Source organism: Polypterus senegalus, chromosome 10, assembly GCF_016835505.1.
Source record: "Polypterus senegalus isolate Bchr_013 chromosome 10, ASM1683550v1, whole genome shotgun sequence".
Classification (NCBI taxonomy): Eukaryota; Metazoa; Chordata; class Cladistia; order Polypteriformes; family Polypteridae; genus Polypterus; species Polypterus senegalus.
The window spans coordinates 125,516,537-125,535,221 of NC_053163.1; the positions used below are offsets into that span (position 1 = coordinate 125,516,537).

The window sequence follows — 18,685 nt, forward strand, 5'->3', positions numbered from 1 at the left end:
TGTGTGTGTATATATGTGTGTGTATGTATGTATGTGTGTATTTATATGTATGTGTATATATGTAGATATATATGTATGTATATATGTGTATGTGTATATATGTGTATATGTATATGTTTATGTGTGTGTGTGTGTAAAATATATATATATATATATATATATATATATATATATATATATATATATATATGACAGCAACACTCATCACTCACAACAGTGACAAAACAATTACATTGACAATCATGTTACGTTATTTTCAAAATGTTTCCTTTTCTTTTTCATTGCTTCTTCAACACACTACTTCTCCGCTGCGAAGCGCGGGAATTTTGCTATTTGAATATAGGTTGAAAAGGATTTGCAAATCATTGTAGTTTGTTTTTATTTACGGTTTACACAACGTCCCAACTTCATTGGAATTGGGGTTCTATTTAATCTGGCAGACGGGAATAGCCGCTCGATGATCCCTCTGACATCAGCCAAGTAGATTATAGTGACAGAGGCCAATCAGAATTTTGGGGGTTCGGGGATAGTCTTTTGTGTCAGTTTACTGGGTGATGCGGTCGTGAACTTTCGTTAATGATGCTGCACATATGGGGTGTATTGATAAAAGGGATGACACAGAGTATAGGAGTCAAGTGGAAAACTGTTTCTTGGTGTAGAAAGAATTGTCTGTCACATAACATCAGCAATACTAAGGATCTGGTTATTGTCTTTTGCCATGCCAAAAAGACTGTATGCGCTAACATTATGTGGGAAGTGGATGTAGAGGTTGTGCATTGCCTCCATTAGGATCCATTAAAATGACAGGCTGGACTGGTTTCATAACACAGCGGAACTATTTAAAAAAAGGGCAGAACACACACCTTTAATGTGGGTAATGACATCCTTTACACATTCTCTAACTCTGATGGCATATGCAGTTTTCTATGCTGTAGTGTGCTAGGTCATACAATCACTTCAAAAGAGGATTACTGAATCAATAAGCTAATTCAAGAGGAAGGGTCAGTTGTGGGACACATTTTCGACATCCTGGGGGTAGCAGCAAAGGAGAAAATGAAGACAAAACTGACAGCCATCATGAGCATTGCTGCACACCCTTCTATGACATACTAACATTGAAGCCAACAAATTATTTATCAGAAGTGTGTCTTCTTTAGTTTTGTGTTTTGCTAGTGTCATTTTCACTACTGGTAGCATGAGGTGTTACCTGCAGCTAATTCAGGTTGCACAGGTGGTTCAGCTCCTCCATCTGCCATCAAAATAAGGTTTGCAGTGTCTCATAGCACAGTCTCAAGACATTGGAGGAGATACCAGGAGACAGGCCATTACAGAAGGAGAGCTGGACCGGGCCATAGAAGGGCATCAACCCAGCAGCAGGTCCGATATCTGCTCCTTTGAGCGTGGAGGAACAGGAGGAGCACTGCCGGAGCCCAACAGAATCGCCGCTGGCTACAGGTCTGCATAACTTATTTTTGACCAAACTGTACAGACTGATATTCCTGAAGCTTAATTGACTTGGTGTTAGACTGTGATGACTAAGTATTCCCTTTATTTTTTGAGCACTGTATAATACATATGCATTTTTTATTGAGTTTCTGTAAAAAAAGCATTTTCCCTTGGGGACAAATAAAATTCTATTGATTCATCACTGCTCAGTAGTAATGACTTCATGTTACTGGGCCAAACGCCGTGAATTAAGAGCTTTCACATGCAGAAATGTGCAGGTTAACTTAACTGGCAACACTGAATTAGCCTAGTATGATTGTAGGCTTGCCCCATTGTTGAAGCCCAACCTTGGTTTCCTGGGGGAATACTATGGAAAAACTAGTAGGTCATGTCAAAGATTAGGAGTTGCATTAACTCGAATAGGTGCTGCATAAGAACAGTAAGTTGTATAAAAGTATGCAACAGGGGTATGTATAGCATCATCTATCTATCTATCTATCTATCTATCTATCTATCTATCTATCTATCTATCTATCTATCTATCTATCTATCTATCTATCTATCTATCTATCTATCTATCTATCTATCAAAACCCACAATGACAGAAAAACAGGGGGACAGAGTATGCAATGCCAATGATCTGAATTATACTTGATACCCGTCAGAGCACAGTATGCCATGGCAAATATTAAAAACAAAGACAGTCTGATCCATTTCAGCTATCTGTTGTGCGACAGAAAGTCAGAAGGAGAGAGGGAGGGAAAAATATTTAAAATCATTTATCTGGCAGTAGTTATTTTCACCATATGAGATCTTTTCTGTTGTTAAGGTGAAACAAAAAATGTATAAAAAAGATGTATTAAAATAATAAAATAAAAATAAATATGCATCATCAGGTTTAGTTTTTCACTATTTTGCAGACTCTGGCCATTTTTGTCCAGCTATACCAATAAACTTTATTTGTTCAACAGAGATATGACCAGATCAGTAACTGTAAGAGGTCCAGTTTGTATTGCTTTATTGCTTTATGATTTGTCCACCACAACATTCTCATCGGGTTTGTAAAGTGTAGAGACTGATTTTAGTTTCAAAATGGACCTCATGCTACTGTGAGAAGTGACAGTTGTCAATAAAGCGCAAACACCTGACAAGTAATTGAAATGTTTTTTACCTGTGATCCTTATCTAAAATGGCCCATAAGTGTGTTTCAAATAAAGGTTTTGTTTATCAGTACACTTTAGCACAAGGCTTTTGAAATTATTATATACGGTAAATAGCAACAAAACCAGCAGCTCTGTATACCTGACATAAGACCACACAAGCATTTTGATTTGCAGTGCTGATGAGTTGCTGTCCATGTGCGTTGTACTCAGTCACAATTACATCTAATATGCTGGCACTTATGAACAGGCTAAAATTCTTAAGTGGATAATCTGTGCTTGATGCATCAGCCTTGCACTTTGGACATTGAAGTATGTCAGATCTGAAAGTTGCTCAAAGTTCTTGTTGCACTGTATACATTCAGAGGGGGTGCCAGAGTTTACCATTTATGCAAAATCATCACCATCATATGCTTCATTATTACTTGAACTAGAATCAGTAATGCAGTCACTGGCCATTACTAAATGACTCTCACAATTAAAACATGACAAATTGCTTTATTCTTCACACGCTTTCTGAAAGCCTGCATTCAGCTCTGCTGTGAATACAGCTTCCCTCTGCAGCTCGCTGATGTTCACTGGACGTGCGTAGCCTCAGGGATGATGGAGTGACTAGCCGTGGACTAGTTAACTCAGAGATACTAGTAAATGGGTTAAAGATTTGCGTAGGCCAGTAAATTTAATTAACTTTTAAATTCCTGAATCTAGTCTATTATTTTACTGTCCTTGATCTATGGATTATTATTCTACCAAAAGGTACAAATGATGTACTTGGTCAGCAGTGAAGTTTAGTTATTATGCGATATTCAGACATTGATCTGTTTTTTTTTAATGTAACAAAACATGCAATGTATCCTCACTAACACCATCACACAGGCAACACATCTCTGAGTTGTTGTTGACAACTGGCTTATGGGGTTTATGCCATATCTTGTTTCTTAATGTGGCTTAAGAGAAACTCATATTCAGTTCCCATGTCAATGTTTTTCAGATTTTTGGTGTCCAGCATTTGTGTTTCTTAACCCACTGCAATATTATTTTATTTGTTATTGACAGGTGTGGAACTTGGTTGGGTTGCCAGCTGTTATACTGCACCACACTCGGTAAGCTCCACTTTCTGATATGCTTCTTTTGACACTAATGTTGTATTGATTTTTAACTTGAATTATTATAGCCTGCCTGTTACTTTACATGTTTTGTCAGCCAGTATATAAGTTCCTTTTATCAGTTGGTCTGCTTCTAACCACAGGACTGCCGTTGGGTGAATGTTTTTTGCTGGTGGCTATGTAAGACACTGTCATGTAAATCATGTCTGTAAATCGCAGCGTGTTCGTTGTGTTCGACGCATTTCTGGTGATGTGTTTGATGTCTCCTGCCATGCTGCATTCAAAACCACTTAAAACTTTAGTCAAGTCCTTTCTCCTTGGAAACATACACCCATAATCCTTTGCTACCTGACTACAGGTTTTAAATAGCATTGTCAGTATAGATTGTGCTGTCACTATTTGAATATTCATTTACCTGTGAATTGATTCCTTTATGGGTGGCAATTTACTTTAAATTTAAGAGTAGAAAATTAAGATTATAGAAAGTTAATTTTTTTTTAAATGTTGGTAAAGCATAATTTATCAAGGTTTCATAAAGTGGAGCCCATCAGAAGGCACTTATTATCATCAGAGCCTTTCAGTTCCATATCTAAAAAGCCACAAGTTATTCAAAGGTTGGTTGCAATGCCATTTCACAAATTTCCTCTTTTTGATCCTGCAAACTACATAGCATAATATAACATTCTCCAAATCACTTAATCCAATTGAGGACTGTGGGGAGTTAGTGCCTATCCCATCAGTAATGGTTGCTTGGAAGCACCCCAGAACAAATGCCAGTCCATTGTAGAGCCCACTAGTGTTCACAGCGGTATCATTACTATTGCTGCCTTACAGCTCCTGAAATCTGGGTTTAGAGTTTTGTGTTGTTGCTGTCTATGTGGAGTTTGTATGCGCTCCCCATGTCTGTGTGGATTTTTCTGATGGGGTTTTCATGTTACATCCCAAACTTGGGTTAGATTATTTAGTAAGTCTAAATTGGTGTTGTGTTTTTGTGTGCCTGAATGAGTGAGTGTGCCCTTTGATGAAATAGCACCCTGTTCAAGGTTGGTTAATTTCTTACATTCGATTTTTTTCTTCAGAGGCTCAATTTTTATGTATTTTATGTAAGTGTATGAACTATTCTGCCCACCCAATTCTTCGATTTTATATCTGTTTAGCTAGAGGAGCATAAGACCCTAATACCATCAAATCCTAGAAATGCCCCTGCAGTGAACACATTTCCACTGTTCCAGTGTCCAGTCATGGCACGCTTTGCACCACTTCAGTGAAAACTTGGTATTCTGCTTAGTAATCCTAGGCTTGCATGCAGCTGCTCAGCCATGGAAGCCCATTTCATACTGCTTCTGATGCACAGTTCTTATGCCGATGTTGCTTCCAGAATCAGTTTGGAACTTTGCAGTGAGTGATGCAATAGAGGATAGGTCATGCTGTGCTCTTCAGTACTCAGTGAATTTGTGCGGTGCACCATTTCATGACAGTGCTGTTGTCACTCAAAAATGTTTCCAATTCACAATAGCAGCACTTACGGTTGACTGGAGCTGCTAAAGGTGGCATCCAATGACAGTGCCACATTTAAGGTCAATGAACTCTTCAGTACTTCCAGTGTTTGTCAATGGAGATTGCATGGCTATGTGCTTGATGTTATGCACCTGTAAAAATGGGTGTGGTAGAAACACGTAAACAGTCATTTGGAGGGGTGACCACATACTTTTGGTCATATAGTGGTGTATGCTTGTAGTACTAAAACTCACCACTGCATTGTAGTCTAAGTTAATTCTGAAACATGTTGATACACATTTTGTGACAATACTGAAGTCACATGCATTTCAGGCAAAACACATAATCTTCGTGAAATAAATGTGCAGAAAAAACAAGTATTGCATCAAAATTGTTGATTTAAACTACTGGTCCAGGACACAGCCCATCCTAATTGAGAAGACAGTCTGTCACATTCCTTATAGGATTCCAATTGCCAATATCTATCATAAATGTCTTTGGGAAGTGAGAGTACATCTAAATACAAGAACAGAGGCAGAATGTACAAACTCCACATAGTCAGATGCTCACATCAAAGTTAATTGAACATGGTGTCATAGCATTTTTAGGCAGGTTTTCATTTCACTGCTTCATCTGTACAATACATGCTTGAGGTCCTCACAAGGTAAATAGATGATTTTTACAGTGGCTGAGAGATTCCTTTTCTTATATAATGCAATATGCTGCCATAAACCTGAAACTAATAAGGGTTAGTATACAACAAAGTCATAATGTTTCTGCCACACTGTTGATTTGATCTGAAAACAATCTGACATCCTAAGTGGCTCAGTTTCATTCCTAGTGTGTATTTTGTATCCCTCAAACTGTAACTAGGAACAGCAAGTGAGAAAATGCGTGGATTGATGAGCAGATGTTCTGTTCTGCAGGTACTGCCTGTTTTGTTTCTACACATACTTCAGAGGATCTTTAATTAAAGAATTATTTTGATTACAGTGAATGGTATCATAAGGTCAATCATGGTTTCATCATTTTCACAGGGGTATTCTTCAACAGTTCAAAGACAATTTGTCAGGTTGATTGACTGCTAAGATGCCCTTCTGTGCACATGTCAGAATATGCATACATGCAGTGTGCACTCTGACATCCCATTCAGAGTGATTTCCTACCTTGGATCACTTACTGTACAAATTAGACCCGTCTTCCTCAGAGTCCTTCATAAATTAAAGAAACATTCTTCAAAAGAGATACATAAAAATAGTTGGCTGGAATACTGCTGTTATTTTTATTGTTCTAATTTGATGGTTCACTGGGCTGAGTTTTGCTAGTTGATCACTCCCTTCCACTGTTCTGTTGATCCCCTTGAGACTCTTCTAGAAGAGCAAAGCTGCTCTGTTTGACCTCAAGCAATATCCTGGTGATTAAAATCCTTGCTGTTTCAAATGATCTAAGGGAAGGGGGGTGCAATTTTATCAACCGTTACAAAGGAATCCATAACTGAGAAGATCAGGCACAGGGTGTAGACAGAAAACACAGAAAAGCAACGGGTCATGGTTTGAGAAACTGTTTATAAAATAGGTGATGTCAAAATTGAAGTGTCTCAGTACTGGTGCCATTCTTCTTTTTAAATTATGTAAGTGATCTCAATGAACAAAATAACTAACAGTATGGTCAGATTTGAGGATGACACTAAACTTGGGAGATTGTTGGGTATTGTAGAATCAGAAGAATCATTATAGCTTGATCTGAGCAGAATTCCGAATATATGTGTCAGCTGAGTTTAATGTAAGCAAATTTAAAGTATTACACATAGGAAGTGAAATTGTTTAATATAATTGGACAATACAGGATCTAAAAATCAAAGGTACGCCTTTTAAGAAAGCTGTATGAGATACAGTCCATATTGTCCTTATGGTCTTCTGGGGAAGCAACTTGAGTTCAATAGACACACAGTCGCTGAACAAACTTATCAGGAAAGCCTCCTCCATCACAGGGCTAACCCTGGACACACTGGAAGTTGTTGCGGAAAAAGAATGATAGCAAAATTGAATGCCATCGTGAAAAATCTCCCCCAGTTGTAGCTCTCATGGAGCACTTTTAGCCACAAGTTCATACATCCACAGTGGAATAAGAAGCACCTCTGGGGATCTTTTTTTGTCTCCTCCTGTCGTCCCAGACAAAATGCTGATACTCTTAAGGTCATTTTGCAATTCTTGCAAAATATTTATTTATCTATCTATTGTCATAAACAACACAGAATGGCTGACATCGCAACCAGGGTGGATAGTTCCTCACCTTGCCTGTAGGCCTTTATAACGGAAGGAGAAGGTTGGACAGGCATCCTGACCGGGTTGGTTAATGATACCTTTTCTGATCCAGAGGCCATTCTAAAGGAAGGCTGGAAAGAGACTGACTCCCAGTGTCATATGTTGTCCCAATACACTAGGTGTAGTAGCAGTGTTAGTAGGTTGCCCTGTAGTAGTCCACCCGGGAGCTATATCAGTGAGATACCATCACCTAGCGCAGGGTCCTCAATCACAGTCCTGGAGGGCCACAGTGGCTGCAGGTTTTTGTTCTAGCCCAGTTGCTTAATTAGAAAGCAATTCTTGCCAATAATTTAATTTCATGGCTTGTTACTGCTTTAACTCTGCCATGTCAAGTCATTCTCATACCCTAGATTTTCTTCCCCTTTCTAAGGATATCAACCAAATGATTTGAAGGTTAAAATGGATGAGCAATTCTCAGTCCTTCACTTTCCTTCCAAGTATTTAATTAAACCCAATAGTGCATGATAAATACACACAGGTGTAAATGGTAACAAGCTAAATGGAGAAATGCTGGTCTCTTTTGTCATTTGCATGTCATTGCTAATTAGGAGCAATTAAAAACCAAGAATGCAGCTGTTTAAAAATAAAATACGCAATAAGGGTTCAAACTCTTAACGAGCGAGACAACAGAAGTGAAGCAGAAGTGTAACTTGAGGAATAAGTGCTTCTTATTAAGCAGCTGGGTTGGAGCAAAAACCTGCAGCCATTGCAGTCCTCCAGGACCGTGATTGAGGACCCCTGACCTAGTGTACTGGGAGAACACATGGCCCCAGGAAGCGGTCTCAGTGGAGAAAGCTGAAGGGTGGCTGTCCTGTCATGAGGAGGTTCTTCTTGGCCCAGAAGTGCTTCCTGAATGCAATGTGGTAGGACTGGAAGTACTCCAGAATCCGGCATAAAGGAAGCTGCTGTACTTCACCCAGTGAGTCAGAGTCTGTAGGTGGTGGACAAAACTCCCTGAAGAAAAACGGAGGAGGATGAGAAATAAAGAATAAGAAAGGAAATTATTACTGGAACTATGCTGTTTGGAGAGAAACCCATAATGTGGTATTTTCTGTAATATAATTATTCTTTATGTGACTTAGTTGTGTCTGGGTGTTTAGGGTGCTGTTATGCCCCCAACAGGTCACACTATCTATTGGTTAATTGTATCACAGTATTTGTTCTGTGAGTCTGTACCTTTGTTTTTTATATTTCTGCTGCCGTATGTATCTAAATTTCCCCTTGGGATTATTAAAGTTTATCTTATCTAATCTAACCTAATCTAATTCAGACAGTGTACAGAACTTTATTTGTTTAAGGTGTGCAGCAGGATCGCAGATTTATATAAAATGTGACAGGGGTCGCAACAAGAACGCTCCTACTGTGACCATGATCTACCCGCTGGTGGCGATCTAGACTGGCCAACATGGAAAAGCCTTAACTGCCTGCGCACCAGGACTGGCAGTTCCAAAGTCAACATGACCAAGTGGGGATACTCTGATGACAGCTCCCTGTGTGACTGTGGGGAAAGACAGACCATGGAACACCTCCTGATCTGCTGATTCCTGGACAAACCATGCACTATGGAGGACCTTACTGCGACCACCAACAGAGCCATAGCCTGTGCTCATCATTGGAATGGCAGATGAAACATTTGGTTTGACTCGAGAAGAAGAGAAACGTACAGAAGGGATTAAGAAGACTGATGAGATGCTACAATATATAGTACTCACACTATATTAACTACAAGTGAGAGAAGGTAATTTTTAATCTATTGTAATAGATTTTTCCTTAAAATAGAATGGATTGCCACAATGAAAAAGGTTTGGGGGCCGTCCCCGTATAATGTCCATAGGACAAGAAAAAAAATGCAAAGACTTTTTGCAGTGATCAAAACCATGTATAGCAGATGACAATATATACATGAAAAAATGGTGTTTATATACAGAGGACAAAATGGAGACAGGAAGTGATTTGGAAGGAGATGACTCCAAAGCTGTGGGACAGATACGACGTCATCAAAAGTGGACCAGAAGTGGTATCATCAAATTGAGTCGGTGGTAGTGTCATTTGGAAGCGCCGGAGGTATCGTCATTTGTAGGTGCTGGGAGTGACGTCTTGGCGGCCATCTTGACACCCGGAAGTAAGTGATTACTTTTCTTCTTTTTGTCTGATGAGAATGTCAATGTCAATGTCAATTTATTTATATAGCACATTTAAAACAACATAGTAATGCTGCGGCCAAAGTGCTTTACAATAATAGAATAAAAGAAAAAAAACAAAAACAATAAACAATAAAACATAAATAGTAATAAAATATATGAACATAAAATAAGATAGAAAATAAATAAATAGAAGTAATGTTATATGATCACAAAGAGGAATGCAAGTGAAAAGAAGTGAGTTTTTAATCTTGTTTTGAACAGTTCAATTGTAGATGACTCCTTTATGTGATGAGGTAAAGAGTTCCACAAGCGAGGGGCAGCAGCTGTAAAGGCCCTGTCCCCTTTGGTTTCACATTTGGTACGAGGGACAACAAGAGACAACTGACCAGAAGATCTAAGCACTCTGGATGGCTGGTGTAAAACACACAGTTCAGATAAATAGGCAAGAGCAAGCCCATGTAAAGATTTAAAAACTAGCAGCAAGATTTTAAAATCAATTTGAAAACTGACAGGCAGCCAGTGTAAAGAAGCTAAAATAGGAGAAACAGAGTCATACTTTCTTGCCCCAACCAGAAAGCGAGCGGCAGCATTTTGAACCAGCTGTAACCTGTGTATCAGAGATTTGTTAATCCCAGAATACAGCGAACTGCAATAATTGAGGCAAGAAAAAATAAAAGCATGAGTAGCTTTCTCAAGATCTTTAGAAGATAAAAAAGGATTGATCTTACCTAATAGACAAAGTTGGAAAAAGCAACTCTTGACTACAGAATTTTCTTGTTTCTCAAAAGAGAGGTTACTGAATGAGAAAGAAAGGTTAGTACCGCATGTCAACCCTTCGTCTCGCGATGTTTCACTCACCTTTGGGCTTGTTGACTGCCTCCTAAGTACATGTGTGAAACACTATATAATGCACTTGTAAGGTCTGATCTGGAATATTTTGTGTATTCTTGATCTCCATAGTACAAAAAGAGCGGGTTTGGTTCAGTTGGAGTGGTGCTTCAAACTGCACAAGCTATGCATCTGTGACCTACAACCAACTCTGACTTTCCGTATACCCTTAAAAGGGCCCTGGACCTTTCACAATAATCTGAGAACTATATAACTGAAAGCATAGAATAATAAAAAGAAAAACGATGAGGTCATATGTGAATGCAAAGAATAGCATATTGGCTGCTGGCAACACACTTGTACATTTCTTTCCTTACATTTTAAATTCATTATATGAAAAAGGAGAATTTCTTGGTCTCCAACTATTTTTCTCTTTTCCCCTACAGATTCATTAACAAAGAGCTAGAGAACATCCAGAGAAGAGTGACAAGACTAATTCCAGCGCTGTAAGATATGAGCTGTGAAGCAAGAATGATGAAGTTGAATCTGTTCATCTTAAACCCATGAAGATTAGGAAGTGACATGTTCAAAGTGTTTGTAATTGCAAAGAGAATAAACATGTTAGATGCCAGCTGTAAGTATAAAATTTATTTTTCAACAAGAATATGGGGACACAGAACAAAAATGATTTAGAGTAAATTTTGCACAGACAATAGAAAGTGTTTTTTTCACCCAGGGAAATAAGTCACCAACTAGTGTAGCATACAATAGAGCTCTGGGTGCCTTCATATGTCAGCTTTCTGATATTTTACGAAAGTGTGATAAAATACAGATTAGCAAGCCTTTTCTCATAAAATCATTTTTTATGTTTTATTAGTACAATACTTCATTTGAACTAATCAGTCTTTATTTTAGATAATATCGGCCCATTCATATTCTTTCTATCATTTTACCACACAATTCACATTGCAGTGTTGTACAAGATTTTAGTGATCATTAATTTAATTTGTATGTAGTCCCTTTTACTATAAGTACTATCACATAGTGAAAGCTAAATAAACCCAGTTAATTTCTTGACTTTTAAACTTAAGTTTTAGTGCCTTTTGTAAGGAGTGGTATCACAGGGAGCTTCATGACACGGTTCAATTTACAACATAATAAACTCTTTGTTTTATTTTATATTGCATCTTTATTAGAGAACACTAAAATGCTTTACAACCATAGTACAGTATGAAAAATTACTTAGAGAAGTTTGATATTTGGGCGTTTGTAGTAGTATAGTTGTTAATACTATTTCTTCAGAGCCCCTGGAGCCTAGCTTTGATACCTGGCTCTGTTACCGTCCATGTTTTCTCAGTGTTCCTGTAGATTTTCTTCTGGCACTTGAGCTTACTTTAAACAGCATGTACTTTAAGTTCATTGACAGCTTTAAATTATCTAGGTAAGTAAATGTGTATTTGTGTGTGTGTGAACGTGACTCGTTATAGGCTTAAGTCTTGACCAGGGTTGGTTGTTGCCTTGCGTTCAGTGCTGCCAGCATAGGAAGCTAGCTATTAACCTGTAATCAAGAAAGCAGATCCAGAATATTAATGTATGTTTAACTTTTTTTTTATTGCATATTGAGCATTAATTAAAGACATTATGTGCTACATGGCAATATGCTTAAATCTATTCATTAAATATTAAGTAACTCTTTTCATAGTGACCCCTTTCATGCCCTGAAATTAAGATTATAGACTAAAAGTTATGGTACAAGGAACAGGATATAACTGTACTCAGTCTTTATTTTTATATATCTCAAAGCGCTTGACTGTATAATTTAAATAGTAACATTTTAAACATATTTAAATTAATATATATATATATATATATATATATATATATATATATATATATATATATATATATATATATATGATCTTTAATAAAAAGTAGTTTCACAATACATTTTGTGACTTTACCAAATCAAGTGACTTTACCAAATACTAATAAATAAAGCACTAGAGTAAAAGATCATTTCATTAAAGCTTTTAGTTGTTTAGCATAAAGTTTTTCATAATGAGCATTACCACAAAGATCTTTATAGCCAATTCAAGTTACAATAAAAGATATTTAACTCAATTTTTTATTTAGCATCTTTGCCACCAAGCTTGACAAGATAATTAACAAAAAGAATACAAATGCATTAAATGTACTCCATTTACCTGTTATGCTTCCATCACAAAACATTATACATAAGAAATGCATGTGTTAAGAAATGTTAAAGATTTTAATTTGTTTAAGTGTCCAGTGTGAAGAAGCCTAAAAACATGTTTTTTTCTCTATGTTTGGTTTTGTTTGCACCTGCAGCCTCCTTCTGTACATAAACCCACAAAGGTTCCCTCATGGCACTTAAACAGCTACGTGAGATATATTGCACAGCACGTCCTAACTGTATAATTCCCTATAAGTGAACACGATTCACGAACAAGCTTATTAGTCTCCGAAGAGGAACTGACATTATAAGTGTTGTCACGACAACCAGCCCTGATTCAAAGCTGATGTGATAGGTCTCTACTTCAGGCAAGCAACCGGCCTTGAGATCCAAGCAGATGCTGGCTAGGCCAGCCAATCACAGGTAAGCTACAGAAAGCATGACATCATAGGCAAATTAGGGCAAACAGAGACAATGCTCTGCTTGAAGTCTCCGCTTACCCTAGTTTTCATAAATGACACAGACCAGCTGAGAAGCTGCCTGTCTCTGCCTGGATGCATTGTTGAATGACTTTTCTAGGGTTTAAAATGCCCACATCTAAAATTACTGGCAGCTTTATTCAGCTCTTAGTATCGTATTGCTATGTTTTTCAGTTAGTAGCAGGAAACACAATCTCATCTTAAATGTTTTATGCTGCTAATTAATAATATAATAATGAGTGCTGATAATGAATGGAAGGACATACACAAGAGCCCACTGCATTTTGGTTACATTCCAATTCCGATGCTAGTTGCAGGGCTGGCAAAATATCTGAACTGTTAGGTAGCTGAATTCTGAAGAGTAAGTGCTATAAAGTCAGTACTTGAAATGTGAAATCAATAGCTATTTGAATGTCACTGGTTGAGATTTAGTTGAGAATCTAAAACCTGTAATTGGGATATAGGGATCAGTGAGGAAGAAATAAGGGGAAATAATTGTGATCAGAAAATCATTTAGAGAGATATGGGAATACATGACGGCACAATTAAAATTTAATTTGAAAGGATCAGTTAATGTAATCTGTGGATTAGAATATGATGATTTCAGAGCTAGTGCAGCTTGTGGATCAATAATTTTAATTTGAGTAATATTTAAGTATATTAGTGGGCCATTTTCTAGAGCTAACACAGTGATTAATTGAAATGTAGTGATTGTTATTGGCAATAAAGGAATAATAGCTGCTGTGCAGTAGCTGTAAAAATTAGATTACCAAATGCGATTTTGGGTGATACGTTGGTGTAATGGTTATCACTGCTGTCGAACATCTCCAGGAGAAAACATTTACAGTAAATCCTACTTTAGTCACTATCTTATTTTCTCTTCATGTTTTTGTTTTTCATGTGTTAGACTGAATGATAAATTATAAATTGGCCTAGTGTGACTGAGGACTTGTGTGCATGTATGAGCAATGGACTTTCCTTGTGAATAATGCTTTTGGAATAGGCTTTAGTTCCTTCTCAACCCAAAAATTAAGTTAAGTAGGTTTGAATATGGATGTGTGATTATTTGTATGCATTCCTGGGATACAAGGTACTGGAAAGTGCAACAATCGGAATAAGTTTCCAAAAAGAAAGATCTCACCAATTAGAATTTTATTTCAAAAAGGAAACATTGAATTCTTACACTATTTTATTAATTTTGTGAGGGGCAGAGTATGCATACTAGAAATTAAAACCTAAATATAAGCAGGCATTGATTGAAGAAGGAAATGTTGTAATGTTGCAAAACAAGAAAGAGATTGCTTTCGCCTGTAACCTGAAATTCTTTAAAAACTATACTTTTATCTTATGCAAAAGCAAGAGTCTTTTCTTTATTTTTAAAGCAAAAATTTAGGGATTATTTGAACCAATTATTTCTAAAGTTAAAGGGTGCTCGCTAAATCGAAAAATTGACAAATGTGCCTCATTGGTTCAACAAAGGAGAGGTACCAATAGCACCCAATGTGTGATGCAGACTCTGGATGATGTTTTCCAGGATTTGAAAGAAAGTTAAACTCAGACGAGGAAGTAATATCCAAAACAATGCAAACAATCTTTACGAGGTATAAATCTTGACATATGGCTAATGATTGTAATGTAAGACTAATTCTTGGAGAATGAAGTCTGGTAAGTCAAATTTGTCAGTGCATATCTTATATTTAGGATTATCAACAGGTATCTGAATGGCAGTAAAAAGTACGACAAGTGTCGTTCAAGGCACAGTGCGTAGATAGGTACAAAACCATCATACATGCAGACAGCAAAGGGTTGTGTGGTGTTATAAGTGGGGTCCCTCATTCCTGGAGCTGCTGCTCTTTTTAAAATTTATAATGAACTAGGTGGAACAGCAGATATCATAGGGTAAGCTAAATCATAAAAAATGAACTTGTATAGAATTCAGAGAAGGGTGAATATGAAGTAGGTAAAATTCAATGTAAGTGGATGTTAAGTGTTATACAGAGGAAGAAAAAACTCTTACATTTGTATACACAATGGGGTGCTCTAAAGCTTGAAAGTACATCTTATGAGAAGAACATAGCAGATGTAGTGGACTTGTCTCCGGCCACATTAAGACAGTTTACAGTAGCAATTAAGAAGGCTAATAGGATGTTAGGTCATATATCACGATGGGTGGAGTACAAGTTAAGGAAAATTATGCTTAAATTATATAATACACTAGTGAGGCCTCATCTGGAGCACTGTGTACAGTTTTAAACCTTATAATACAAAAATACATAGGAGTAACCAGAGAAAGTCCATAGATAGATAGATAGATAGATACTTTATTAATCCCAAGGGGAAATTCACAAAAATTAATCAGGGGAGAACGCGAATGCAGTCCCCCACTACCACAAATTATGCATTCGAGTTTTCCGCATTTGAGGAAATCGAAGGGGTCAGCACACACGGAGTGCAATGGATGAGCCTCGCCCTGGGAGAACCACCTTAGTGATCATGGTATCTCCCCTGCCAGGTAAGTATCTAGACTAGACTGATTACCGAATTAAAAGGTATGAGCTATGATGAAAGATTGAAGGAATTCAATATTTTCAGTTTAAGCAAATGGAAATTAAGAGGCAACATAATTGAAGAGTTCAGGATAGTGAAGGGAATTACAACAGTGTATTCCAGCAGAGGTCTTCAACATGAACATGGGAGATAACAGATGAGAGATGGTTAAGAGTGAAGTTTGCATAAATGTTAGAAAGTTTTTGTTTACTTAGAAAACCATAGATATGTGAAAGAAAGTACCAAGCAGGCTTGTAGAAAGTAATGCTTATTTTATAGACCATCAATACTTGACATGATGGTGTTTTGCAATAGTTGGGTGAAGTTTGCTGAGCTATGTTAGACTGATTGGTCAAAATATTTTCTAACATTCCTTCTTAATGAATTGTATTGAGGACTTGGAAATGAAGAAGTAAAATTTAAGAACACAACGATGAGTATTTTAGGATTCCTTGAGATTGTACTGTTGAATCAATTATTATTGCTGGAAGTCAGAGTCTCTGAGTAGTGTTTATTGGGTACTACAGGAAAACAAATGTATTATAGTGTCATATAAACATCTTTGTAAAGTGTTGAATCTGCAAAGCCTAAAGCATTGTGAAGGACCACTCCCATCCCACCCATAGTATCTTTGTCCCCCTTCCATCTGGCATAAAGTACTGTAAGATTTAAACCAGTTCTGCCAGGTTCTGCTCCTAATAGCTTACTGGTATGCAGTACATTTGATACACTTGTTACTACTGTTGTTTTGTATTACTAGTTGCTGTTATTATTTATTTATTTTAAATTATTACTATCTAATAATTTGAAATTAATTACCTATTCATCCATCCATTATCCAACCCGCTATATCCTAACTACAGGGTCACGGGGGGTCTGCTGGAGCCGATCCCAGCCAACACATGGCAAGGCAGGAAACAAACCCTGGGCAGGGTGCCAGCCCACCGCAGGGCACGCACACACACACACACCAAGCACATATTAGGGCCAATTTAGAATCGCCAATGCACCTAACCTGCATGTCTTTGGACTATGGGAGGAAACAGGAGCACCTGGAAGAAACCCATGCAGACACGGGGAGAACATGCAAACTCCACACAGGGAGGACCCGGGAAGCGAACCCAGGTCTCCTAACAGTGTGACAGCAGTGCTACCCACTGCGCCACCGTGCCACCATAACCTATTCACTTACCTATTATTTATTTGTGTATGTATGTATTTATTTATTTGTAATATAGTATATCCCTTTACCTGTCCTGCATTTGTCCGGTGTTTATATATATGCTGCACTGCATTCCTAAGAAATGTTATTTCTTGCCACTGCACACTGTAATACTGCGTGTGGATGATATGACAAGAAAGCCGCTTGACTTGACTTGTCAGCTATAGGGTCAGCTAGAATAAAACAAATTTCAGATTATTTGAAAACAATTTAAACAAAGGGGAGAATTTTTCAGTTGTTGCCATACTAATGGAATGAGAAGAACTTGATATATTAGAAATAAGTGCTTCTACACAGATATGATTACTGAGATAACTGAGCCAATAACATCCTACCTTATTTGATGATTGGCATGGCTGAATGGTGAGACTTCTGTGGCTATTAACATGAGATGATATTTTTGAGACAAATTAGAAAATTTAGGCTAGTGTGTGAAGTACTCTTACTACAGTATGTACTGGGTTGCCTTTCATCTAATATCACATAGGAATTTTTAAAGACTTTTTGCACTAGTTTCCTTGTCTCTGTCTCTCTGCTTCACAGTAGGTCATTCTTTTTCAGTTTATCCTTTTCACTGACACCTGGAGCCACCTGTCTATCCACTCTATCATGTAGGGGTAGAAAATGTGGATTTCTCTTTCTCTTCACATGCCTCATTGGGCTGTAACTCTATCCTGTGCCACTTTGCCCTTAGCATTTCCTTCCTGGCAGAGCAATCTTGTGCAGTATGAAGCAATCTGAAATAAAGTCATGAAGATTTTTCTTCAGAGGTAAGTCAACAAGTGTTTTTTTTTACTTCTCTCTCACATTGTAAAGATGTACTGTTATACAGAACACACTGTTGCCAGAGGATAAAAATACATTTGTATAAGCATACAGCAGGCTTCAATACACACTTGAAAACAGTCTTGTATAGACGCGCTTTCAAAACTCTTAGCCAAGCCAGAGAGGATAGTCTGTACAATAGTCAATGCTATTGGACCTATGTCATTTATCTAAGGGCAAATGGAGCTGAAGAAGAAGGGGTTGGAGGAATGAAAGGAAGATTTGTGGGAGGTTTTCCATATTTTAAAGGAAGAAGCCTAGCTTGTTTCATGTGGTACTGAACACATTTTGACCATATTTGTAATTATGTCATTGTGTGTGTGTCTGTGTGCATGTACAGAAACTCCATAACTTGAGAACACTTTGAGCTAGATAAATGAAATTTGGCATATGGGTGTTATATCAAAATGTTAGTTTTCTACCAACTTTTGGGCAACTGGAAGTGGTACTTTACTTGAACACATTTTAAAATTTTCAAATAAACTGGTACATAGTTTAACTAACACATGATTGAAATTTCGTATAGTAGTTTTCAGTGAAATTGCATTATAAGAAGAGAAAAATAATGTAAATGTTATATTGTCATTAGTTAGGGTAAGAAACACATACATATAGAATTTCACCTTAATCAGATAACCGGAAATGATATCTTAACAGGTACCAGTGCTTACATATGTATTACATTACATTACATATGTATTACTACCATTACATAAATAGAAATAATTAATTTAAATTATTGTTAGATATCAAATTTTACCTTAATCAGGTGACTAGAAGTGGTATATTACTGACCACAAAAAACAATCAGATTTGAAATTTCAATTTGATCAGATTACCGGAAGTAGTTCTTTGCCATATAAACTTGCATTATTAACAAAGATAAGTATTGAAATTTTGTAAGAAACACTGA

The 18,685-nt window shown here is 37.1% G+C and overlaps 1 long non-coding RNA gene and 1 other non-coding gene across 2 annotated transcripts; one reads left to right on the top strand and one right to left on the bottom strand.

Moving 5' to 3' along the window:
• Nucleotides 1-1,260: 1,260 nt before the first annotated feature.
• On the top strand, nt 1,261-6,132 carry LOC120536404. Its single transcript, XR_005635109.1, has 3 exons — nt 1,261-1,455; nt 3,663-3,709; nt 6,083-6,132. It is a non-coding gene; the product is annotated as an uncharacterized LOC120536404 (long non-coding RNA).
• Nucleotides 6,133-15,534: 9,402 nt separating this feature from the next.
• LOC120538406 lies at nt 15,535-15,698 on the bottom strand. The gene has a single exon (XR_005635454.1). It is a non-coding gene; the product is annotated as a U1 spliceosomal RNA (small nuclear RNA).
• Nucleotides 15,699-18,685: the final 2,987 nt, after the last annotated feature.